This window comes from Triturus cristatus, chromosome 3_1, assembly GCF_964204655.1.
Source record: "Triturus cristatus chromosome 3_1, aTriCri1.1, whole genome shotgun sequence".
Lineage (NCBI taxonomy): Eukaryota > Metazoa > Chordata > Amphibia > Caudata > Salamandridae > Triturus > Triturus cristatus.
This window is the reverse complement of record NC_140583.1, coordinates 998,246,436-998,272,787: the sequence shown is the minus strand read 5'-3', so window position 1 is coordinate 998,272,787 and position 26,352 is coordinate 998,246,436. Positions and strand designations below refer to the sequence as shown.

Here is a 26,352-nt window from a genome sequence, read left to right as displayed (position 1 = left end):
TTCTTGTGTGACTAAGGTTGTTTTTTAGATACCAACAGAGGCGAAAATCAAGCTGAGAAAATTGACAAACGGCGACACACCAAAACTAAATTAGTGCCTTAATAAAGGATGCATGAGCACTTCTCAGCACAGTAAGGCATACAGGATTGGTGCGGATCTGAAGATCGAGCATCCACCAGACTGATCAGTGCCGAAGATAAGTAACTTGTTCTTTTGATGGATACTTCTACCAGCACAATCCTCACCTCTTTAATCAATACCAAGGGATGCCTCCAAGGTGGTGGGTCTGAGGAAATAGTTACAACTGAAAGTTCTGCAACACAGATCTGGCAAAACGGCCATCCCTGCAGACTTCAGAGTTGAGACAATACTGCCTGGTGAAGGTGTGGACTGCAGTCCACGTTGCAGGCAGGCAGATTTCCAGGACTGTAACACCACAGGAGAACACTGAAGCAGTAACCTTGGTCGTGGTGGAATAGGACACAGACTCCCTCAAAATTCTCCTTCTTGGCGACAGCATGGCAGATTTTGATGGACAGCATGATATGATCGGCTTGTAAATCACCTTTTTCTTGGTGGAAATTAAAAGCTGATGGTCGATCTGGTACTTGCAGAGCCTGCCAATGTAGAAATGGAGAGGCCTGCGAGGTTCCAGACGGTGCAGTCTCTCCTGTTTGGTGGGCTAAGAATGTGGGTCGAAGGTAGTTAAGAGAGAGGCACTGAACAAGAAACAGGGAAATCACCTTTAGTAGGAATAGAAGCCTTAGCTCAAAGGACCAGTTTGTCAGGGATAAATGAAGATAATGGACAAAGAGTAAAAGCTTGCGACACGCTAATATACCAAGCTGAGGTAATGGTAATCAAGAATACTGTCTTTAAGGTAAGCAGTCACAAAGGACAACTGTGCATTGGCTCAAAGGGAGAACCAGTCAGGAGCTTGAGCACCAGGTCAAGGTCCCACTGAGGCATGGCAAAGCGTGAAGGGGAAAACAAATAGGTGTCAGCCCCTTGCAAAAAAAAAACAAGCCTTGCTGGGACAAGGAAAATGCAAAATATTAGACAGATGAACCTTGAGGAGAACACCATTTTTTTGGGTGCAGCAAGAAATGAAATGGGACCAACATCTAGAATAACAGAAATCTGGCAAAAGAGCAACAAGATGTCCATTTCTGCAGGCAGGTCCAAGAAGCTCAGATTGTCCCACTCAATCTCCAGGCATGAAGGTGGAGGCTATGGAGGTTAAGATGCAGAACCTGCCCATCCAATTGCAACAGGAAGTCAACCCTGAGTCGAAGAGGAGGGCACACAGGCAGGCCGAGCAGACTGGAGTACCACACCCTCTGGGGCTAATCCAGTGTGACCAAGTTCATATGCGCTTGGTTCAGACACAGCTTCCTTGGAACACAAGGCAGAGGAATGGATGCGAAGGAGTAGTGCAACTCGAAGTGCCACCTCAGGAGACACGCCTTAGCAGGATCAAATGAAGAGGAAACTTCAGCTGGGCAGAACAGAAGGCAGTGGGTGTTCTTATGTGTGGCAAAGAGGTTCACTAGAGGGATGTATTTGAGGGGGTAGATGAGCTGCCTCCTGTTAAAGATGCCAGTAGGGGCCGACAGTAAGAGACTGACTGAGATAGTCAGCCAGCACTTTTGAGGTGTGTGAGACTAAGCCCAAGGTTTCAGCTTTAGTGCCTCCAGAGACAGAGGACATGAGCCTACATTACTTTGTTGGTGTACCACAGTGCGGTCCTGTTGTTCTTCAGGACATGACTTGATCTATTGTCAATGGAATGTAGAACTGTCTTGAGGGCTAGGAGAATAGGCTAAGGCTCATGTAGACTGATATTTTGTTTATGCTACTTGGGACAATACAGGCCTCTAATCTTCAATGCATCGGGATAACCCCTATTACAGAGAGAGGAGGGCTCAGTCACCACCATGTCCACCATCAGTGGAGGACAGAAGGGGTTCCTGCATGTAATTTGGTCTCCCACCAGCCTCGACCAGAGGTCTTGAGCTACTTCCAGGGAAATTTCAATGTTATTAATCGGGCGTCCCCAATGCTAGGCCCACTGAAAACAGAGGCTCCACAGGAGTGCATGCAGTTATCACCGTGCATGGGTGAATCAGTACTCAAGACTATAAGAGCTCCCTTGCGAAACATTGAGATCGTCGATTGAATGTCTCAACTTCGCTGGGGAGGTAGGAAGACCTGGAAAGTGGGGCAGGGGGGGGGGGGGGGTTATTGTCCAGCTCTGTTCAATTAAGACAAGATGCTGGGAGGCCCAGAGGTGTGACCTGGGGAGGTTGATGGAAAAAGCTCCGCTGAAGATGAGGGTGATTGTGGCATGCATGTAGTCAGATACCATCTCTGGCAAACACATCTTCAGAGACGATACACTGCAACCACAGACATCACCTTTGTCAAGACTAGAGGGGCTGAAGACCGCCAAAATGGTAGGAATGCAAATAGTGGGCACTGACCACCAGAAGATGCAGGTACTACCTCGGCAATAGCAGGATAAAAAGACACATACTGCAAGTCAAGGGGCACCATCGAGTCTTCCAGTTGCAGAGTCAAAATGACCTATGCAAGGGAAAACATCTTGAACTTCTCCTTGTGGAGAAAAGTATTCATAATGTAAAGGCCCACAATGAGACAAAGACCACTGTCTTTCTTGGGAACAAGAAAATAAAATACAATAGCAATCATACTTGATTTTATTTGTTAGAATCAACTATATGGCTCCCTCGATCAACAGAAGAAACACTTTCTGCACTACAATGTAGGCAAGGTCCTCTGAGGTGACAAAGGGAAGGGGTGGAGGGGGGGGGGCATGTCCTGGAATGGAAGGGCTTAGCCTTGTCCACCACCATGGACGGCTGGAAGACCCAGAGTGCCATGGTGGTGGACTGCCAGGGAGTCAAGTTAACACCCTACCCTCCCTTACAGGTTGCACATGCTCCCCCAAGGACAAGCTAAATCTGGTTTGCGAGAGGGGCCAGAGAGGAGGAATAAGATGCTGCTGCAGCCTTCTACCTACTTAGCAGCCGCCACACACCCTGTAGCAGAGAAAAAACTTGTGGGGCTGCTGCATGGGCTGCGGGGTCCTTTGCCACCGACCAAGCCATAGTCACACCTTGTTTGCAATATTCCAGCACCTAGTCAGGCTTCTCACCTAACAGGTGAGCTCCTTGAAACCACATATCTATAAGACAGACCTGAGCAATTCAGCCAGGTAGGGTAGCAGATGGAAATAGAAAAGCCAATAGATCACACCACTGAAATCACTGTATTCAGACCAGAGTGGCAGATAGGTATGCCCAGGTCTTGCCCATCACCCACAACTTCCACAAGATGGCCATGAAGATGACAGGGGAGGTTCAGAACGACTATTTGCACCATTTCCCATACAGCAAAGGAATAATGGACCAGAAGGAAAAATGTGTTCATGAAGCGAAAGAAAAAGGCTCCCGAAAGAGAATACTTCCTGCCTCATTGCCTTAATCCTTTTTAATGCCCTCTGTCTATAATTAGAGGAAATACATTTAGGGTCCAGCTTCAAGGAAATGGAAGGGTGAACAACATAATTCTCCATGGAAGGCTGAGCTGTCAAAACCCTTAGGTCCTCAAATACTGGTCTGGATTGGACAGCCTGCTACCTGGCAGTTCATCACAGAAATCGGTTTGCTCCAAGCGACAACGATGGCAGACAAGGTCTTGTTAGAGGGAGTAATGACTCAACAATGGAGGATACCGTATGCAGAATTTCTGTGAGGAGGTTATCTTTGTTTTCCTCCAAAGGCAATGACAACTCAAGAACACCTGAGGTCTTGAGCATTACAGCTGTGAATGATGCAACTTCCTCAGCGGGAGACCTCCACAAGGACACTCCAAATTCACCTTGAGGGAGACATCCAGGCTACAGGGCCATATACTGACCACTATTGCTTCCAGTAATGGGGAGGCAATTCCAAGCCTCACTGCTATCATCATCGTGGTGAACCATATTTGGCATCTGAATCCGGTCTGAATCCAAGCCAAATAGATCCCCAAGTCTGCCAAAATTTTCGTCGGGCAAAGGCATGTACATGGACCATTCTTTCATCAATTGCAGTGTTTGAGCAAGGATCTGACAGAAATATACCTTGATTTTGGATAATTCACCTTTTTATTTCTTTTTAACGAATCTGAAGTCAGACTGGTAACCTCAAAGACAGAGCCAGTGTTGGAGAAACCAGTAAGGCCTTTGGCAGAGGAAGCAGTTTGGCCAGCGCCAGTAGGTCGTCAAGAAGAGGCTAAAGACGGTAGACAAGCACCAGGGATTGAATCGCTGACGAAAGCCAGGTTGGAGCCCACAAAGACTTCTTGGGGTGAACAAAATGGAGTGGAAAAGTGCTAGCATAACCTTGGTGAACGTTGCAATCTGTGCAAGATCACTGAAATGGAGTAAGGGGCTCCATGGAAGTGAAGCAGAGATCAAATACTGCACTTGTTGAATCTTTGCCAAAACAGTCTCCAAAGGCTACTTTAGGACCAGAGTCAGGAAGTGAAACTGCCTAGTGAAAGACCTATCCCTCCAGAAGAAGTGACATGAGGAAAGTGAGGAATCCCTTTTGTGGTGTTTGTCTTCTCCCGGGAAGGCTTTTCCTCGTTCTTGGAGGCAGCGTGCTTTGCAGCTATCCTGGACGAAGAAGGAACTGGATCTGAAGCGACAACATCAGTGGTCGACTCAAGCTTACGTCATGAAAAGCTTTGGTTCCTGCTTCTTGATGGCCTTGACATACATGGAGCCACACTTAGTGCATGAATCTGAGTGGTGTTTGGGCCACAGGCACCGGAGATGGACGGCATGGGCTTTCATGAGTGACATCCATTTGTGACAGGAGCAACGTGGTTTGAGCAGTATATCTCACCCAAAATGTCCTTACTTCAAACACTGAAAAGAAAGAAAAAGGGTACAATTTGGGAGGAAATGTTTTGGTGGCGACCCACTCAGATCTGTAACACAGGGCGAAGAAAAAATATAACTGACAACTTGAACTGCTCCACGATATCGTTCCCGGTGTCTATCCTGCTGCTATCCGGGCACAGAAGAGCCAATTCATTTTCATGACCCAGTGTGGAGCTTAGAGGAGATTTAAGAAGCAAGTACTCTGCAGAGTGAAGTATCCATCAGAAACAAAATGTACAACACAACCCTAGGAGCCTGATGAACAAGGCCCCAAACCAAAGTGAGAACAAAGAATTGATTCCCAACTACACCGTAACATTTTGAGGAACAACACCCAAAAAAAAAAACTAACGAAGGAGGAGCAAGGCCCAAACCACATAAATACGTGAAATTGTAGCACAAAAACCAAGCAGACACCCAAATGAGTCTGAGCAACAAGGCTGAAAGCCTATCAAGGAAGGAAAAGAAAAAGGCCCAAAACAAAGAATAAATGAAAGGTAAGGAACAAGGAGCATCTATGCAGCTTTAGATGCACATGGAAAAAAGTTGCCAACCACACAACCAATGGATTCTGTAGACAACAGACCAACCAGACAACCAAAGGAGTATGTTCTACAAGGCCAATCTATCTAATCACAGTTGCCTGGGAATGAGGTGCTACCACACAACTAAGAAATTGCAAGGATAAGGGTTGCAAACAGACAACCTTGTAAACTTGAGAAACAAGAACCACTGACATACAAGGTAGTCAGAAAGCAAGAACTAAGAAGCAACCAGGGGAGCCTATGAAACAATAATCAAATAGAGATTTTCAGGATCAAGGTTTCAACCAGACAACACAGGGCATCTGGAGAACAAGGACTAATCAACCATGGGAGTCTGAAGAACAAGGGCTAGTCATAAATCCAAGGGAGCCTAAGGAACAAGTTCTCAACCACATAACTAAAAGAGCCACCAAAGGTTCAAGATAACCAAGACTCCTTTGAAATAAAGGTCAACCAAACAACTGAAGGAATATGAGGAACAAAGTTTCAAACACACAACCAAGGGAGACCGAGAAAAATAACCAACTACACAAGCAATGAAGACAACGAAACAAGGACAAACCAGATAATGAAGAGTGGGGAATAAAATGAGAAAAATACAACTAAGAAAGCTTAAGGATTGATGCCAAACCACACAAGAGAGCCAAAGTAACAACAATCAAATAAACAATTAAGAAAGATTAAAGACGGGAGTTGACCTCCTATGGGGATCCAAAAGGAAAAGGGTGAAATTGGACACATTACAGAGGACGTGGGAGCGGGGAGGGTTGGAGGTCCCTCAACTTAGTTTTTACTATATAGCCACGCAGCTTCAACATGCAGTACAGTGGTTGGACGAGGGCTACAATTGGGAGAAACGGCTTTTGGATGGTACATATCCGTGGTTCTCATTATCTGACCGGTTTATGATGGGAACGAGGGTGCCACAGAGATTCCCCTATTCTATCAGGCATGTGGCTGCAGTTTGGAAATCTGCACTTAAAACAGTGGTGAAGCGTGCGCCATACGCCCCGGAAGCCCCGCTATGGGCAGTGGTTCCGTTCAGAAGAATTAGCCAAAACATGGCAATCGCTCGATGGATAGAGGGGGGTTGTTGTATGATGGGTGATCTGTATAGGGAACAACGGTTCCTCACAAGACGGAGTCGACGTTCGATTTGGGCAGGGGGCAGTACCTCCAGTATGCAAAGATCTTGGTGGTGGCGCGAGAGCTATGGCCGATGTTTCCGGAAGAACCGCCCAGTACTGCCACTCTGCAAGCCCTTGTGTCGCTGGCGGGGGGGACGTAGATTGGTGTCACATATATATAGGACGCTACGAGACGGCTTTGTCTCGAATCCACTCCCGGTTCAGGCCAGATGGGACGGGCTATTGGAGGGTCCTTTGACGGATTTAGAATGGAAGAGAGTGCACGAGGGGGTTAAACAAATTAGTTCCAATGTGCGCTTTAAGCATACCCAATTTAATAGTGTTCATCAAACATACCTCACTCCACGTGCTGCATAAAATGTACCCGGATCGTCCAGCTTGTTGCCCCAGGTGTGGTCATTTAGATGCTTAGTTCCTACATAGGATATGGGAATGTTCAGAACTGAGATTGTTCTGGGGGTCGAACCTGGAACGCCTGACGCAGGTCTCAGGGTGGTCGTTGTCTCACTCCATCAGGGAAATACTTCTGGGACTTCTTTCCAATCCCAAGGGTAAGAAGCTCGCCCGCAGATTCATCCAGCTGGGGTTAGTCCTGGCCAAAACACGGATTGCGATCAGCATTGTTGAGCTCACACCACCTACAGTAGGCAACTGGGCAAAGGATTTGAGAGAGTGGTCAACAGCAGAGCTAATTTGAATGTGGCGTGTTCGAAGAGATGAAAGATTGGAGGAAGATGCGAAGTTGTGGTATCTCATGATCTCAGAAATTCCTGGTGATGGAACCCCCAGCTCACAAGAGACTGTGAAAACCCAAGATGGCAGGAGTGGAACAGCTGAGAGGGAATAGGCAGGCTACACTTGTTAGTTGCAGTACGTGTTAAAGCCTACGGTGTACCCAGTGCTATAGATATAGAATAAGCGGTGTTATATAGAGCGTGTGACTCAAGGGGGGGGGGAGGGGGGGAGGGACAAGTTGACGTTCTTGGGTTAAAAGATAGAAGAGCAATTGGTAAATCTGACTCCTCTATGAGATGAACTCACATTCAATTGTCAATATGAATCCATCCTTTGGGGACGTAGATGTACTGTATGTTCTCTCGGTACGCTATTTGTAACTCTAAGTTTGTACCTTAAAATGTCATAACTATTATTATCCTGGTCAGAAGTCATTCAATAAAAATATTTAAAAAAGAAAATAAAAAAAGATTAAAGACTACAGCTAACCTCATAACAGAGAGAGGCTGAGCACCAGGCCCAAACAGTCAAAGGAGCTCAAGAAATTAGGTCCAAGTGTAGTACAGATTAACCCCTCACCTTTCCACACTAGGGGATTTATTTCTGCAATACATCCCTTATACATGAAACGTGATCATTCACTTATAGGATAGTGCCTTATTAATTACCTCTTATAGAATAGTCCTACATGGCCTTACAATATTTTGTTGTCTGCATATTGTTTTGACAATACGATACAACAAACAAAGCTTTCTCAAAGAAATACCTTAACAGATGGCAGAAAGCCAGTATAGTACTAATGTTTGAGTCATTAACAGCTTTTACGTGGAGTTCCTGCGTGAACTCTTTAAGATAAGTGGTTTCCATACCACCTTGGCCTGCAAAACGTCCCTAAGCAACCAAGCCCAATCACAAGTTACTAAGTACTCTCACCCAGAAAAGTGTTACTAAGCATCCACCCAGAAACGAGGTACATGATAATCTTCTCAGGTACCTACAGCATTGAGGCACAAAGAGTAAATAACCATCTTTCTCTTGTCAGAGGTGGAAGAACCAGCTCCTCGTCAGAGAACCAGGTCAGCAGCCCAGTCACCTCGGTTGTACCATGGTATTGAAGAAATGTTTTTCATTTAATGGATGGCTGAAAAACAAAGGTCCGCCAGGACTCTCACCAATGGTGATGCTTGGGGTTCTCAAGCATTTTTATTCAGATTTTTTTTGCCTTTGCCAGCGTTTGTATTGCAATAATGTAAAATCTAATCAGTGTTATCTAAATATGTTAGGGTATGAAAAGTCTCCATTATCATAACTGCCTATTTGTATACAGATTTAAGGAGGTGCCAAACGGGGTAAACTCCTCTTATTCCCCGAGAGTCATTTGGCAGGTCCGCTGCTCTTCATACACATCCAATATTAATTTGTATAGCTCTCAAGAAAAGGAGTGGGTCAAGGAGGGGTGCTACATTCCCTTTAGTTTTCCCTTTCTTCACAGAGATCTGAATGCATTTATAACTTTTAGGGCTTATGAAATCTAAAAAGGTGTGCCTTCAAATTTGGGGGGTGGGGGTAAAATACACATCCTTCCAATCCAAGGAGATTACATCAACAAGGAGCAAGATGAAAGAAGGGGTAAGGTAATATTGTTACGGGAAAAAAACAGGGCCTCGAGATCAAAGCAATGACTAGATGATTAAAGGAGATCAGGCAGGCAACCACAGCATGCTAGGGAGTCCACAACGAAATTACTAAGGAAACCTGGAGAACAAAGCCAGGATCAAATAACCCACAGAGTACAGGGCCTAATGGATGAACAACATGGTACTTGTTAACAAAGTTACAACCAAATCTCCAAGGTAACTTTGGGTATCCAGAAGGACAACATGGAGATCTCTGGTACACCACCGCATCCAGATACACAAAGAAGCTAAAGGAAGAGAGATGCAACCAGACAACAATAGTAGCTAAGGGTAATAGGGCCAAACCAAACTATACCAGATGTTCAGAGGATCCAGGGAAAACACAATGAAAGCCGAGACAATAGCTAGAATCAGGGAAGCTCATGGGATCAGGGGCCCAAATTACCACCAATCAGAGCATATTCAGTTCCTAGGAACAAGGTCCTAATTGGACAACCACAAGAATGAAGGAAAATAACCAGAGGAGGCTAGCCATGACCGAACAGTCTTACAAATTGGAGACACCTTAGTTCAGAGCAGACATGCAAATTATAGAGCCAACAGGAACAAACAAAGAACCCTGGTAATCAACATGTTCCTGCAGCCCTTATTAAGAAACATTAAAAATACCCACAATCCCAGCCATGGGACTGCAATAGAGCAAATTACCATTAATGGCCCACTGAGAAATGGCAGCGATCCAGGATTTCAGTTCTCTTGCATGTCACTCTGGCCAGGCACCTCGAGAACACAGAAACCTTTTACTAATAACCCCCTTAAGAAGTGTTGCAGAGCCACTAATAGCGCATGCTGGTTCTGAAGCGGTCTCCTAGACACAGCGGGTGAATCAGACTCAGCACTCAGTAAGAAAAAAAACACGCTTACTTCTATTGCCTGGGGTTGCTAAGTAGAGAGTGAGAGAATTCTCATGACTTTCATGCATTTTCGAACTGCAGCATATGCTCGGGGTGGCAATTTCCCCTCGCAGCTAAAAACAGACCACCCCTTGTGCAAGGTCTGAATAACCACGGTTCCTGCACCACTCTCCTAATGTCTTGAGCATTAAAATGCAGCCAATGGCCAGCCTACACCCGAGACCGCCATCACCCTGGGGAGCGGTGGAGCACGCTCTTAGCAGCACAATGTTCTCAGAACAGGATTAACTGTGGGCTACAGAGCAGCAGCATCAGAACACTGATAGAGCACCTCTCCACACAGAATGATTTTCTTTGCAAACATGGGTTCCGGACATTGTGAAAATGGACCCACTGCAAAATTCTAGTCTGTGGCGAGCAGGACCACTTATTCCTAATGAATGTTACGCTGCAGTGCAAGAGCTACAAAGCTCAGTTTCGGAGAAGAATGCAGTCTCTGAGAAGCAGTTCTGCTCCTACAGAGGACCTTCCAGGGGTGGTGGAAGTGGGGAAAGCAGGAGGACCATCTCAGTCTGGTGAACTCCACTGACCCAAGTCTGAAAAGTAACAAACCTAGGCAACACTGGGTCAAATAACTGATCATGGCCTATTCGCAACAAAATGATAACATAGGCTCAGTGTACAACGCTTTAACTCTACTGATCCTCCAGACCCCAAATGTAAGTATGGAATGTTACAGAAGGTACAGGGCTGACGTTGCATGCATTTACAGCTGTGCCAAGGAGAGCGGAGAGGGTAGATGCCCAGTGCCCTATTCTGACCATTTCGGCCTCACATGCACGCCAAACGTTTCATTTGCCCTATTCTTGGTAGCACAGTTCCCACCTGAATAGTATTTATTAATGTAGCCAATAAAAAGAATCTAGAAAATCATAAAAATGTGTTGTCTTCTTTGAACTATAAACAAAGAAACAAATAGAAGATGGAAACCCATCAATGTATTTTTTAAGCAAATAGAGACTGGGTTGACTTGAAAAAGACACGGAGGATTTTACACAAATGGATATGCAAGTAGACTCCAGAGGCGCTTCCAGATCCAGAAGCTCAAAATGTGTACTAATGGGAGGGATTTTTCTATGAAAAAGGTAGGACAATGGCTGCGCAGGTCAGCCCTTCCACCCCGCACCTACACATCAGGATGCAGAGGCTGTCGATGGAGCGCCTCGGATGCTAGGCCTTCGAGGTAGCGCAAGGACATAAACAGCAGACAGCTATTCTGCTTGCAAGCTAGTCAAGTGAAGTTTTCTTTATTTGAGCGATAATGAAGACCGACCTCCTATCTCTCGACGATTTTGGAGCTAGGCACTTCTAAAAGACTTCAATAGTCAAGCAGCTGCTTCAAACCCTGCCCGCTTTACACAGGCTAAGGACCTGCAGACTCCATAGTACTCCCTTAGGAGGCTCAAAGCTGATCGACATTCGCCAGGTTCCAAGGTGATGAAGGAATTCCTTCAACTTGGAGCTGTTAGCCCATTATTCCCCGTTTTTCTAGGTTGGTCAATTTTTACATCTATGCTCATTTTTTGTTCTCTGTAGAAGCTTTGTTACATCAATTCAGCTTTTGTTCTCCAAACAACCCCATTCTTCTCTCTGCCTACCCCTTTTCACACCCATTAGCCTCTGAAATCAGGTTCTCCGTGCCCATTTAGTTAGCCAATATTGAAGCGTTTTCTCATTTATGCTAATCAATAACAATGTTTTCTGCTTCCCCTTCCTGCATTTTTTTCCCCCCTTTTGTTTTCTGTTCACCTTTTCTTCTTCCCGCCACTACCTTTTTCTGGCCTCGCTAGGCCACTTTTGTTCTATCTTAGCCTTGATACCCTTTGTTATTTCCTATTTCCCACCTTGTATTGTTCTTGCACTGATTTTCTTTCTGTTTAATAATTTCATATTAATTTGCTTCGGATCCCTCTTGCTCTGATCTGCCTGTTCTATCTACCCCTTTGTTCTTTTCACCTGAGCCCATTTTTTTGCCTCGCCTAGCGACGCAGCGCATGCGCTGCTCGCCTTGGCGAGATCTATTGTCGTCTGTTTCTGTTCGGAAGGGGGACAGGAGATGTGCACGCACGGCCAGACAGGCGATGTGCACGTGTACGGCTTCCGTCGTTTGGGCATCAGGCACGCATTCACTTTCTTAGTGCACGCGCCCGGACTGGCGATGTGCACGTGTACAGCTCCCGTCGTGACGGGCATAGTTGCAATGATTTTGGACAAGATGCAAAAAAACAGCGGCTTGAAACTTTTTCTCCATTAGATCCATTGCTTTCCAAACTTTTCGCTTTTGATATTATCGGTCACCGTATCATTCACAAGCACTTGGATTGCACATTTATTTTCCAGTCAGGTGAGGAGTGCGCGTTAATTTTCCATTACGCCGAGGCACGGAGGAAGTGCGTGAGCTTTCAGCAGTTTCTTCGGCCTGGCACAATCTTTCTTGCTCTGATACTGCTACACCCTTTAATTGCGCTAGGTATTTGTATGGGGCACGGGGTCGGTTTTCGGTACGGTGTTATTGACCATTTCATTCACCTGTTAATAAATGTTACTAGATTTTAAACGTTGTGGCATTTTTCTTTCCATCAGAGAAGGGTCATGGTTTGCAAGTCAGCCTAGCCAGGAGAGTGTTCAGTTTTCAATTAGAGGTGGCTAATTGCCCCAGTCCTCCACCGGGATCCAACGCAGCCTTGTTCACAGAATGGAATGTGCCTTGCTGACTGAGCCGCCACATGTGGAGTGAGGGATCCAGAGTGCGGGGTGGAGGTAGTGGGGAGGCGCCTGCACCCAACTTGGTAGCATGGAGCCGAATTTGCCCTTCTCCCTCAGCCTAATCCTGCCCAGCCCCCGCCCTGCCCCCCATGTGCCCAGCAGCTGCTTTGTTATTCACTTCACACCTCTACTGTCCCCTCAAGCTCCTCCCGGCAGCCAAGGCCTGTTCCTTAAAGGGCTCCGTGAATGGCGTAAACAGGGCATTTTGGTCATTTAGATGATTTGATTAATCAGTGATGGACTTTGATGCAGCACGTGACGTTGCCGTCCTGATGGGCTTTGTTAATAGTGCACATCTGGCACTTGCAGTTGTTCGGCTATTAGGTGTATTTATTTTTGTAAGGAGTACGTATTTCTTAATTGCTGGGTTTTTTTTGCGCAAGGAACACCTTTACTCATTCCCTTTTATACATTCCGAGTGTTTCTGTGTACGAGTAAACTCTTGTGTGAAATATAGTTTTATTGAAAGAGTTCTGAGGGGCGCAGCTATCTGTCGTTATAAGGTCACGCGGCTCAGTTTGCTAGGGCCTATGTTGATTGTTCAAAGGAGTAGAACTGAAGCTGCTGAAACTAAATTTTAAAGTGAAGTAAAATAGTTTGAGCAAGAGGTCTTTGTGTCAGTTCGTGTGCGGTGCCTTGACAAGCTGTGCAACCTGGGGTGCGTGGGGCGCAGTGTGTGTGTTGGGACGTGGATGGTTTCCAGTTGGGAATCGCCGCCTATTGCAGCCCTCGACTGAATGCCTGAACTCGTGTCCACATGTGTCAATATGCTCATGCCCGTTGTCAACAAGCCCGGTGTGATGGCAGATTGTACAGCTGTGTCTTTCTTTATCCACGATGGGTAGGGGCACTGGCCATTCAAACATTCATCTGTGTAGGTGTGACAAGCGCATGTGGTGATCCGGGCTGAGCAAACATGGGCAGTTTGTTTATCAAACACCCAAGGAATCCTGCCTTTTCATTGCCACCCAATCTTGACGAATGACTGAACATCTAAATATTCCCAATTCCCATAACTTATTAAGTTACCAGAAAGTGTAACTGGTGCAACAGTGCAGAACTTCTTTAAAGAACACTCGTTTAACCTGACTGGTTCACAGGTCTTATACCCCGTCCAGTAAATCCTGAACAGATCACAGATACAAACAAGCATTTGCAATGCAATAGGTCTCGCCTTAGCTAGAGTTTGAGCTATTGGCATTGTAAATGACAATGCCTTTTATTTATGTGTTTTGAAAACCTGCAAGTGGTGCGTAAACACACACTTTGTAACTTATAGTCGTTGCTTACGAGAAGTAAGGCTGGCAGTAACTGCGCCTCTTTTACTGCCAGCTATTAGTAGAAAGTGCGTGTTTACGGACCGCCTACAGGTTTTCAAAACACAAATGAAAGGCATTGTCATTGACAATGACAACAGCTCAAACTCTGACAAAGGCGAGACCTATTGCATTGCAAATGCTTGTTCTTTCAGTCTCCCTATTCTGTTTTTTTCTCTTTCTTTCTGCATCTTTTATTCCCATTTGCCCTTTGTTCGACAGGTTTTCTCTCCAAGTTTGCTCTGTCATATTCATAGTTGAAACTTTGGTTCTCCATTTCCCTCTTGTTATGTTCCTATTTGTTCTGTTACTTCATTAGTTACTTATACACCCTTTTAATCTGCACCTCTTATATTCCCTGAACAATCTACCCCCCGACCTATCCTTTTAAACTTAATGTGCCTTCCTGTTAATTTCTCCCATCATCTTCTCACACTTTAAATATCCTGCTCTATCCTCTACCTTGCAACATCCTCTTGCACACTTGTCCAATCAATTTGTTTGGAGAGCATGAGCCCTTTGGCCACTTGCCCCATACTTGGATCTTTGGTCGCTCATCCTTAACTTTTGTTCACTCATCATCCATTACGTCTGTGCAATCTGAATGGACACAAATAGTAAAATCATGCTCACAATGCAATAAGTCTCGAATTAACGAGAGTTTAAGCTATTGGCAATGCAATAGCTTAAACTCTCGCAAATGCAAGACTATTGAAGTGCAAATATTTGTTTTTTTACTAACACCCATGTGGCGTTTTCACATTCATGAAGGCTGCGCTCCTTTCTTTAGACAGACTGAGTCTAAAGAAAGGAGCGTGCCCGACATTAAAATGAAACCGTGGCATGGGGGCTTTGACAAAAAAAAAAAAGCATCCGTTTGTCAAGTTGACAAACTGATTTTTTTTTTGTAAAGGCGCCCATGCTGTGCTTCCACTTTAATGTCGGCCCCTTACCTTTTAGACGCGGTTTGTGTCAAGAAAGGGATGCTGCCTCTATGAATGTGAAATCGCTGTATGGGCGCTAGTAAACAAAATAAATTAAGAAGTGTGGCTGCTAAATGCTGACCGCGCTGCTAAAATGAATTTTAAAAAGCAGCCGCTATAGTTAAAACGGACCGCCATTAGTAAAAATTACAATAAAAGAGGGCAGCATGCTGCGAGGTAGCGGGTGGAATAGGGGGAAGATCGTTAAATCAAATAGTGCTAACAAGCCTAATAACGAAGCCAGCGTTTACAAAGGACAATGACATAAGCCAATTAAAAATATGGGCTGAGAGTGGGCGGGGCTTCAAAGCCATGCTCCACTACTGCATGCATCGCAGCAGCACATGCACTGCCCAGGCTTGACCTACAAAACAGATGCCCCTGTCATCTGTTATCTCGCTAACAGATGCCCCTGCCATCAGGTCAAAACAAAAACATCCCCCTGCCTTCCTTGAGTTCGACACAAAACAAATGACGCCCCGGCCACCCGTTATCTCAAAGAAAGATGCCAATGCCATCAGGTCCACTAAAAAAAGATGCCAATGCCATCAGTTACCTCACCACAGATGACTGGCTCTGGAGTTCATTGATGATTTCTGCAGCAGTCGGTGAATCTCGTGAGACACAAGGTCGCGAACAGGAGGCTGCGAGGGAGACAAGAGGGGAAACAAATGAGAGCGATCAAGACTGCCAAATGATGCCCCTGCAGGAGATATTTTAAAAAATGTCTGGTTTCCAACAAACAAACATACTTGTCTGTATACTAGTTTTTCAGCTAACAAACACAATGGCGGATATTTGGGAGAGACTTTACTCCCACCATGCATGGCAACAGTGGTAGGTTAATGCTTTACATCGATCTTGCCTAGATAACTGTTAAGACTGTAGGTAAAGAAATAGCAACAAATCTGCATGGTGCCATTTTGTGAGAATCTGTCTGGGAGAGAATGAAAGCAGACAGGGAGGAAGGAAGAAGTGTGACAGAGTACTTATTGCCAAGATTGCTGCACTAAAGTCAGACAGCAAATGTTATGCTAGACTCGGTGGTACTAGCTGTAGGATGCTGGGTTTCTGTTGCAGTAACCCCTCCACTTTTTGCCAGACTACTGATGTACTTTGACTTGATGTGCCCTGGGTCCCTGCCAATCAGATTCCCAGGGTCTGTGTTCTGTCCCAAAACTGTACCTTGTACCCCCAATTGGCACTTCTCTAGCCACATGTCAGTCCCTTGTAAAAGGTACCATGGGTACCAAGGGCACTGCGGCTAGGGAAGGTCTCTAAGGCCTGCAGCACTTATTATGCCACCTTTAGAGGTCCTGTACATTTACACACACACACACACACACACACACACACACACACACACATTGCCATTGCAGGCTGCATGTTTTGCTGCAGAGCAAGGTGAAGAGTCGACATGGCACACATCCATGTATGTGTTGCCTACAACTCACTGCCCTGGCATAGGTTAGCCACCCCTCTAGCTGGGTGCACTACAGCAGTGGTGAGGGTACAGGTGCATAAGCACTGTACCCCTACAGTGTCTAGACTAATTCTTAGAAACTAAGTGCAGTAATGCCATAAAAAGTATATAGTGCTGGGAGTTTGTCATTACGAACTACACAGCACCACAATGGCTTACTGAAAACTGGTAAGTTTGGTATCAAACTTCTCAGCACATTAAACCCACACTAATGCCAGTGTGGGATTTAATGAAAAATGTAGACAGGGAGCATCTTAGAGATGCCCCCTGAAAACCGACCAGCCTCTGGTGGGTTCCCTGACTGGTAAACACCAGCCTGCCACCAAGAGGCACGTTTCTGAACACCTGGGGTGGGAGCCTTTGCTCCCAGATTTACAAAAACAAAGCCTTTCCTGGGCGGAGATAGTCACACCTTCCCCAGACCAGGAAGAGCCATCTGTGGCAGTAGAGCTTCAAAGGCCTTGCCACCTTTGTAACGCGACTCCCAGCCTCTGACTATCGGGAGCAGGACCCCTTCCGGTCTTGCCTCCTTTTCAGCGGGAAGACAGGTGGGAAAAATTAGCACAGCCCAGAAGATGTGCCCACCTCTGCCAAACCCACCCCTCAGGTGGGGGAGGAGAAGTAAAGCCCACTCTTCGGTGTCCGCCATCTTGTAGCTGGCAGGCACTCTCCAATCAGTATTAGGGATTGTGCCCACTCCCCCACGTAAGGCGTGTACACAAACGGTGTAGTCACCCTAAGGTCAGTAGTCCACGGACTACTGACCTCGAGCCCCCGAAAAAGCCCCCTAAATACAGTATTTAGGGGGCAGCCCTGAACCAGGAAGACAGATTCCAGCAACATACTTAGAAGGACAAAAGCAGAGGAGACTGCAGAGAAGAACTAACTTGGCCCCAGCCCTACTGGCCCATCTACAGTATACAGAGGTCCTGTGCCAAAAGCCACCTTGTCTTGCAGTCAGCAACCTCCAGAACCCCTGGGAAGACTGACTGCCTTCAACAAAAAACGGATCTCTGTTCAAAATAAACTCCCATGACAGACTCTGAACCTGCTAAAGACAAAGAAACTTGACGCCTGGAACCACCACTGCGCCAGACGCCTACGGCCCAAATCCAGGTGGCTCACAGGTCCCAGCGAGGTCTCCCAGCGCTCCAGGGTTCAAGTCCACCATGGGTTGACCCCTCCAGGACACCCCGATGTCACCTGTAGCCTCTGCACGGAGACCTACCCCCCCCAACCGCGAGTGGCCCAGTAAGGAGAAATCCGGCCTCAAAAGTCGCCCTGAGCCCTGCAGAATAGAAGACAAGGTACACCTAGGTCCCCAAGCCCTCCAACTTACCTTCCCAGCTGTTGGGTCCTCCCAGGAGTCTTCCAGAACCGAGCCTGCAGACAAAATCTAAAACCGGCAACTCCCATTGAAAACAACGGGGCACCCGATGCCAAAACAGCACCCTGCCGCCCCTGCGCCGCTACGGGTGCACCTTGTGTGCTAACTCTGATCCCCCTTGCCCTGAGCCTCACACCAGGAGCTTTGCTCCCAAAACCTTGAGGCCTGCTCGTAAACAGCCCCCATCCGGAGGACCCCTATCCCCCATTGGATAACATTGGGCCTCAGCACTATGCACCCCGCTGCCCTAGTGCCGCTGAGGGTGCTTTGAGAGTGCATAGTTAACCCTTGGGGAACTCTGGTTCTGACCCCAGAAAACCAACTCTCAAACCTAAGTACTTACCTTGAAACCGATAACCACATTTCCTCCCATAGGACTGCATTGACTGCTTTCTTGTGAAAATTGTTGTTTGGTTTTGTATGAAAACTTGAAAAACTGCAAATATACAAAAACTGATTTACCAACCTTTACTCAAGGAAATGTCCCAGTGTGATATCTAGGCATATCACGCTGAGAAGAAAAAGTAATCCATAAAGTCATCTGTAAAGTAATCGAACAGTAATTTCAACTGAATTCAAAAGTATTTAAAAACCTGTAACAAAGTAATTTTCATCAGCTTGCTTGTGTTGTTCAACCTGCCTTGAAAAGTACCATTTACACTTACCTGTGCCAGGCTTACTTGGTTATAGAAAATAAATATAACTAAATAATATTTTTTATACAAACAAATTGGTCGGAGTTCAGTCTTTGAGCGTGACATTTCTTGCCAGAGTGTGTACAACAAATGCTTAACACTTCCCTCTAATAAAGCCTTACTGCTCGCCCACATTCCCACAAATAGAGTAAGGTGCCATCTACTTTTACCTCTGCCTACTTTGAGGTTCCACTGGACTCGGTGCATACTATACCTCATTTTGGTATAGTAACTACACTACACTACACTACACTAGCTTCATCCATGTGGACCGGAATAGTTACAAAGATCAAGGGTCCTTTGTGCTTTTGGGAGTCAGATCAGTTGCCTGTGTTACAACAATCCAGTAGTGACCTGCCCTTGCTCAAGCACAACCACTAATCTTAAAAGCCTAGGGACAAATCTACCCATGGTTTAACCTCAGTAGTGGTCTACGGCTTTAAGAGACGGGAAGAATGAACATGCGCACATGTTCTATAAAATCGGATTTGGGGCTTTTTTAGCTACGACCAGGATTGGATTTTTTTTGTATTTCAATAAACGAGAAAGGCAGCCTAACCTGAAGGCTAGCTTGTCTTTAGTTCAATTCTCTTTTTGTCTTTATATCAAAAGGTGGAAAAAGTCTTCTCTTTAGTCCTACCCAGAGTTCTCTTTCACAAAACTAAAGAAGGACTACGACAAAAGCTCCCAAGCCACCCAACCTTTATTTGTAGTGTAATTAAATTTTATTAATGGTTACCACCTCTGAGATGTGTTGGAGCCCTTTTTCGGTCAGTAGCATGCTACTCCAGGTACGAATGGTTAACGGTAAGCCCATAAGTTAAATTGAGGCCTTCCATCGGCAGTCTTTAGATAGGAAACCATATCCTGCATTAGTTTAGGATTCTTGTGGTGAAGTTAACAGGTTTTAGTCTTCTGCTCTCATGATGAACGATATCATGCATTACACCAGAGGCGCTTTGTGATTGAAATTATATTTCTGGTTGGCTAGGTCATAAGTTAGGCAGATAGTTGAAAATCTTCGTTCCGGAAATTGGAATTCGTCAAGTGATTAATTAGGTGGATAAGTCAGAAACTGAGTTTCATCAATGTACTAAAGTTTCGATCATTGAGAAAGGCATCACGCCGAAACATGTCTGAGGGAGCTGCTCGCAATAAATAGAAAATATCAATTGTAACCCCGTGAGTGCATCATATCCTTTTGGATGGAGCAGTTTTATTAGCCGAAACGCGCAATGACTAACTTTATGTGAGAAATACAAATTATTTTTGCCTACTTGCAGAGGAGTTTGTGCCACACGAAGGTTCAGGATGGCAAAATAATCAATTTGGATTTATAGGAGCTTTGACAAAGACCTTCTGGTCGAAACACGTCAGCTATTTAAATAAATTGTTTTGGACCTACCTGGAGTGCGGGCATTGTTCTTCTTGTGCGGCGCGGCTGCATCAGCAAGGACTTTTGAAGCATATTCAGGGGTTGCTTTTACTCATTTCAGGTTGGCTTGTTTGGTATTTTACCAATTCAAAGCTGTACTATTGTGCCTGGAGTGGTAAATGGTTTCTGTCATTTTACAGCTCGGCAAGGACAGCACTGTGCTAGTCCTGTGCTTAAAGACTTTGCTGTAGAAATGGCAAAAGACTTTGTCCTTTTCTATCTCGGCGTGGATGGCACTGTGCTAATCCTAGGTTTAAAAACTTTGATAGAAAAGCAGACATTTGAGATGAGCAGATCTAGAGTGTCGCTGGTGTTGAGAGATCCCTATACAGGAGCTGCTTTCCACCTAAACTTGAGAACTACCCAGAGTTCTCTGATATATATATATATATATATATATATTCACTTAAAAAAACCATAGGTTTTACACATGTTATAATTAGCTGGACATTTCACTCGTAAAAAACCATTGAAATTCCCCCTTTATAGTTAGTTCAGATAACTATAACTCGCGCGCCCGCAATCCACTGCTCATGACGTCACATATTACATCACTCATGACATGGTCAGTGGCATCACTCATGACATCACTGATGACATCATCCTTGTGATAGAGTGGCGGTCTCGCGAGTTATAGTTATCTGAACTAACTATAACGGGGGAATTTCAATGGTTTTTTACGAGTGAAATGTCCAGCTAACTATAACATGTGTGAAACCTATGGTTTTTTAAGTGAATTTGTAAGGTTTTTTAAATGATAAGTTATGTATGTATTATTATATTTTTTATATATTTATTTTACAATAAACTACCTATGTATATAGTTATAGTTTGACTGTATCCTGTAATATGGAATGGCTCGTTTAAAATGTTTTTTTGTTTGTTTTTTAAGGTTTTTCACAGCGATTTTTTGAAGAAAAAATAAAATGTTTATTTCATCCTTAGGGGTCCTTCAGCGACCCCCTGACAAAGGCTAGGGGGTCAGGAACTCTCTATCCTGCCCCCTTTTCACGTTCTCCACCTTTCTTTTTCACTGTCACACACAAAACACACAAAATGGCGGCCGACACTTCCTGATTTCGACCGATTCGAATGTTGACTGACATGTAAGCACCAATCAGAATTACGCTCGCGCACGTTAGGGTGCGCGCACGGTGCGTGCTTATAGATATTTATGTACTTTTAACTGCAATTTTCTCAGGAACTACTGAACAGATTGACACCATATATACAAAAGGCACATGCCTGACCTGAGGACTACCTCTTTGCCAAACTTCAAGTAATTCTGTTTTCCGTTCGAGCTGTACCTTCGACTAAAGGTCCTATGGGAAAATGCATGGGGAAAACTCGTTTTGGAACCCCCCTTTTTTCTCAGCCCCCACTAGACGAATCACCCCGAGACTTTCAGGGAAGGAGCTGAGCGGAGCGCCCCATTAGTTTTGGAAACTTCGCGAGGATTCGACAACCGGCGCCAAAGTTATTCAAAATAGAATTTTCAGATTTCCTATGGAAACTCAGTCCTAACTATAACTATCTACTGGCGACCAGATAATATTCACTGAAAAAACCATAGGTTTCAGGGGCGTTATAGTTAGCTGGACTTTTCACTCGTACAAAACCATTGAAATTCCCCCGTTATAGTTAGTTCAGCTAACTATAACTCGCGCGCCCACAATGCACTGCTGATGACGTCACATATTACATCACTCATGACATGGTCAGTGACATCACTCATGACATCACTGATGACATCTCAAATGACATCACTGACGACATCATCCAGTGAATGTGTGTTTTTCAGAAAATTACATTTGTTTTATATATGTATATCACAAGGTCGATGGAATAAATGGGTATAAGTGTCTAAATGGATGATTTGTTTTTGAAAAATTGATTGTATAACTGACTGATTAAGTGCATCTTAGTGAATACATGGCTTAGTGAGTAATGTTTAAATATGTAAATATCTGTATCAGTCTCTCACTTTGTGTATAAGTGGCTGCATGGGTTGGTGAGTAGCTACAGGAGTGTATATAGGTTATTAGTTGGTTTATTGAGTATCAGTATGAGTGTCTGAGTGTCTGTATGGTTGAGTGGGGGATATTACGTAATGCATAGGTGCATGAATGAGTGACTCACTGTTTGTATGTGTTGAAGACAGCATGTGTGCAGGACTGTACGGGTGGATGAGTGTGTGCATGGGTGTGTTAGTGAGTGAATGACTGTCTCATGAGTAACTACATATGTTTTAAACTAGTATATGTAACTATTGGTGTATATAAGGGAGTATATGTGAGAGTGAGAGATTGAAAGAGTTCCTGTATGAATAAGTATGTGTTTCTATAAGTGATTGTTTAAAAGACTAAGTATGTGTACGTTTCTGTAGGAGTAAGTGTGGTGGTGTGTGTATAACTGTATATGCAAGTAAATGGATGTTTGATTCTTTATTAGCAGGAGTGACTGTGTGTGTGTTAGTAACTCTATGGATGAGTAGTGCTGTGTAACAGGATGTATAGGTGTATGAGTACATATGAGGAGTGAGTACATGTATGAGTGACTATATAGGACTGTTGGTGAATGAGTGTATGTGGATATTAGAATTACTGAATAGGTTGTTGTAACTGGTATTGGTATGTCCATTGTTTTGAAAATTTTAGTTTCTATTTTTGAATGTGTGTATCAAAGGTTATATTAGGGGGAGAGGAGGTCTGCCACTCTATCACAAGGATGATGTCATGAGTGATGTGATGAGTGATGTCACTGACCATGTCATGAGTGATGTAATATGTGACGTCATCAGCAGTGCATTGCGGGCGCGCGAGTTATAGTTAGCTGAACTAACTATACCGGGGGAATTTCAATGGTTTTGTACGAGTGAAAAGTCCAGCTAACTATAACGCCCCTGAAACCTATGGTTTTTTCAGTGAATTTTTAAGGTTTTTTTAAATGCTAATTCCTAACTATAACGTGCCTGAAACCAATGTTTTTTTCAGTCAATTTCAAAGGTTTTTTAAATGCTAATTTCTAACTATGCCTACAGAGATAGGACATGTGAAGAAAGAAGAAAAAACGCACACAAAGAAAACAAGAAATGCAGAAGGAAGCAACAGAAGTCCTCAAAGACGAAGAAAAGTGCAGGAAGAAGGATAACGTGCAGAAAGAACAAACAGAAGAGCAGAAAGAAGCCTTGTTGCAAAATCATCCTGTACCCTCAACTTTTTCAGACTGATACTGGTGGTAACTGAGTCTGACTAACAAGACACTCAGAATACAGTGAAAACACCTACATACACTAGGGAACACTATGCGTTGGGGTCCCCCTGTGATTAGCATGACCTCCTCTGTAAGCCCCTAGTATATAATAGGGCAGGGGATTAAAACTACCTCTTAAAACGCGCCACAGGGCGTGTTTGCACACGTCACCTCAGGCCCCGTCCCCTCCCTTCCCCACTGTGTAAACACGCTCTGTGGCCATTTTAAGTTGGGAGATTAAGTCCCCTTGAATCCTGAGGGTCCCTAGGGTCTAACTAGCCCACTAGGTACCTCCAGTAAGCGCCACAGAGCTGCGTTGCAGAGAGATGTAAAAAGGGGCACGGCCTAGACCACCTGTCTGCAACGCAGCGCAGTGGCGCTTACTGGAAGCACCTGGTGGGCTAGTTGGTCCCCAGGGTCCCTAAGGATTGAAGGGGAATTATTTCCCCAACTTAAAACGCGCCACAGGGCGTGTTTGCACACGTTAACACAGGCCCCGTCCCCTCCCTTCACCACTGTGTAAACACGCCCTGTGGCCGTTTTTAGTTGGGAGACTAAGTTCATTTGAATTCTGAGGGTCTCTAGGGTCCAACTAGCCCACTAGGTACGTCCAGTAAGCTCCATTGCACAGAGGTGTAAAAAAAGGGGCACGGCCTGCACCACCTCTCTGCAACGCAGAGCAGTGGCGCTTACTGGAAGCACCTGGTGGGCTAGTTGGCCCCCAGGGTCCCTCAGGATTGAAGGGGAATTATTTCCCCAACTTAAAACGCGCCACAGGGCGTGTTTGCACACGTCACCTCAGGCCCCGTCCCCTCCCTTCACCACTGTGTAAACGCGCCCTGTGGCCGTTCTAAGTTGAGAGATTAAGTCCCCTTGACTCCTAAGGGACCCTAGGGTCAAACTAGCCCACTAGGTACCTCCAGTAAGCGCCACAGAGCTGCGTTGCTTAGAGGTGTAAAAAGGGGCGTGGCCTCAGAACACCTGTCTGCAACGCAGCTCCCTGGTGCATACTGGAGATACCTGTTGGGCTAGTTGGCCCTCGGGGACCCTCAGTATTGAAGGGGAATTAATTCCCCAACTTACAACTGGCCAGGGGGCGCGGTTTCAGAGTGCTGCAAGGAGGGAGTGTAGCCTCCGGCGCGATGCCGGTCTTTTATTTATTTTATTTTTTAAGAAGGAGGGCTGTGTGGCCCCCCCTTTTTTTCTAATTTATTGGCCCTGGGGACCCCATCCCCCAGGGCCTGCACCCTAATTTTTTTTGTTGAAAAAAATTAATTTGGAAGGGGGCCGCCGGCGCGCCAAAGGCAAGCCCGTCTGCGGCCGTCCGTGCCTGGACCACGCCCAGTGCCAGAACCCCTGGACCCCACGCTCGCCGCGACGCCAGACTCAGATACGACGCCGACTCCCTCCACACACTCAACGCCGGCCGACACAACACCTGCTTCCAGGCCGCCCCGAAACTGACCCACAGACCCTTCTCCTGCCGCACCTGCAGCTTCACCTGCGACAGACCCACCAAACCTCCAAGAACTGGACCCAACCACCTCCGCTGCATCCTACTCAACACCCGCTCCGCACGCAAACACGCCCTCGAGCTCTGGGACCTGCTCAACACCTTCGCCCCAGACGTGGCCTTCCTCACCGAGACCTGGTGGAACGACTCCTCGGCGCCCGACATCGCCATAGCCATCCCGGACGGCTACAAGATCACCCGCAGGGACCGCGCCAATGGAATCGGAGGAGGAATAGCCATCGTCTACAAGTCCACCCTCAAGGTCACCACCCACGCAGACGACACCCTCAACACCGCCGAACACCTGCACTTCCGGATCCACACCAACCCCAACACCACCCTCAGAGGAACCCTCATCTACAGACCCCCCCAGACCACGAGCACAGTTCAGCGACTCCATCGCCGACCTCGCCAGCACCCACGCACTTGCCTCCACGGACTACATCCTCCTCGGGGACCTGAATTTCCACCTCGAGAACAACAACAACGCCAACTCCGCCAATCAGAACGAAAACCTCGCCAACCTTGGCCTCAGACAACTCGTCACCGCACCCACCCACGCCGCAGGCCACACGCTGGACGCCGTCTTCTCCACAAGCACCCACGTCGCCTTCGACCACACCTCCGAACCCCACTGGACCGACCACCGCTGCATCCACTTTACCTTCAAAAAACCAACCACGCACCATCGCACCCAACAGCTTCCGCGCTGCTGCTGGAACAAAGTCATTGAAGACCAACTGAAGACCAACTGACCACCACCCTCGCACAGAACCCACCTATCAACCCCACCTGCCCTGACGCCGCAGACCGCAACCTCAGACAGTGGATCGACGACTGCGCCAACACCCTCGCCCCACTCAAGAGACCATCCAACAGCCACGCCAGCAGGAGAGCCACTTCGTTCACCCTCGAGCACCTGACCTCCAAACGCGCCTGCCGTAAGCTGGAGAAGAAATGGCTCCACAAACGAACGCCAGAAAACAACGCAGCCCACAAAGACGCCACCCGCAGACATCACCACCTCATCACACGTGCCAAGAGATCCTCCTTCAAAGACCGCCTGGATAACAACGCACACGACAGCAAAGAGCTCTTCCGCATCGTGAAAGAACTCTCCAATCCAGACGCCAGCACCAACAACATCCCGCCCTCACAAGAACTGTACGACTCACTGGCCATCTTCTTCCACCGCAAGATCGCCGACATCCACGACAGCTTCAACTCCACAACCGCACCAACGATGCACGACTCCTCCCGCCCCGCGATCACCAACAGCGCCAACCGCCTGACCTCCTGGGCCAACACCAACGACGACGAGACACGCAAGATCATGAACGCCATCCACTCAGGATCCCCGTCAGACCCATGCCCACACCACGTATTCAACAATGCAGATGCTGCCATCGCACCCCAACTACGGAAGGTCATCAACATCTCCTTCGAAAAAGCAACATTTCCGGAAAGCTGGAAGCACGCTGAAATCAACGCCCTCCTCAGAAAGCCCAAGGCGGACCCCATGGACCTCA

At 46.2% G+C, this 26,352-nt stretch overlaps 1 protein-coding gene across 7 annotated transcripts in view; it reads right to left on the bottom strand.

Annotated features, from left to right (window-relative positions):
- WASF2 (WASP family member 2) overlaps positions 1 to 26,352 on the bottom strand; it is a 432,058-nt gene that overhangs the window by 201,953 nt on the left and 203,753 nt on the right. For 5 of the 7 annotated variants that reach the window (XM_085645690.1, XM_085645692.1, XM_085645691.1 and 2 more), the window contains one exon: positions 15,615 to 15,702. The gene's annotated coding sequence lies outside the window, so the exon portion shown is untranslated. The remainder of the gene's footprint in view (positions 1 to 15,614; positions 15,703 to 26,352) is intronic. The other 2 variants (XM_085645694.1, XM_085645696.1) reach the window with 1 other exon arrangement.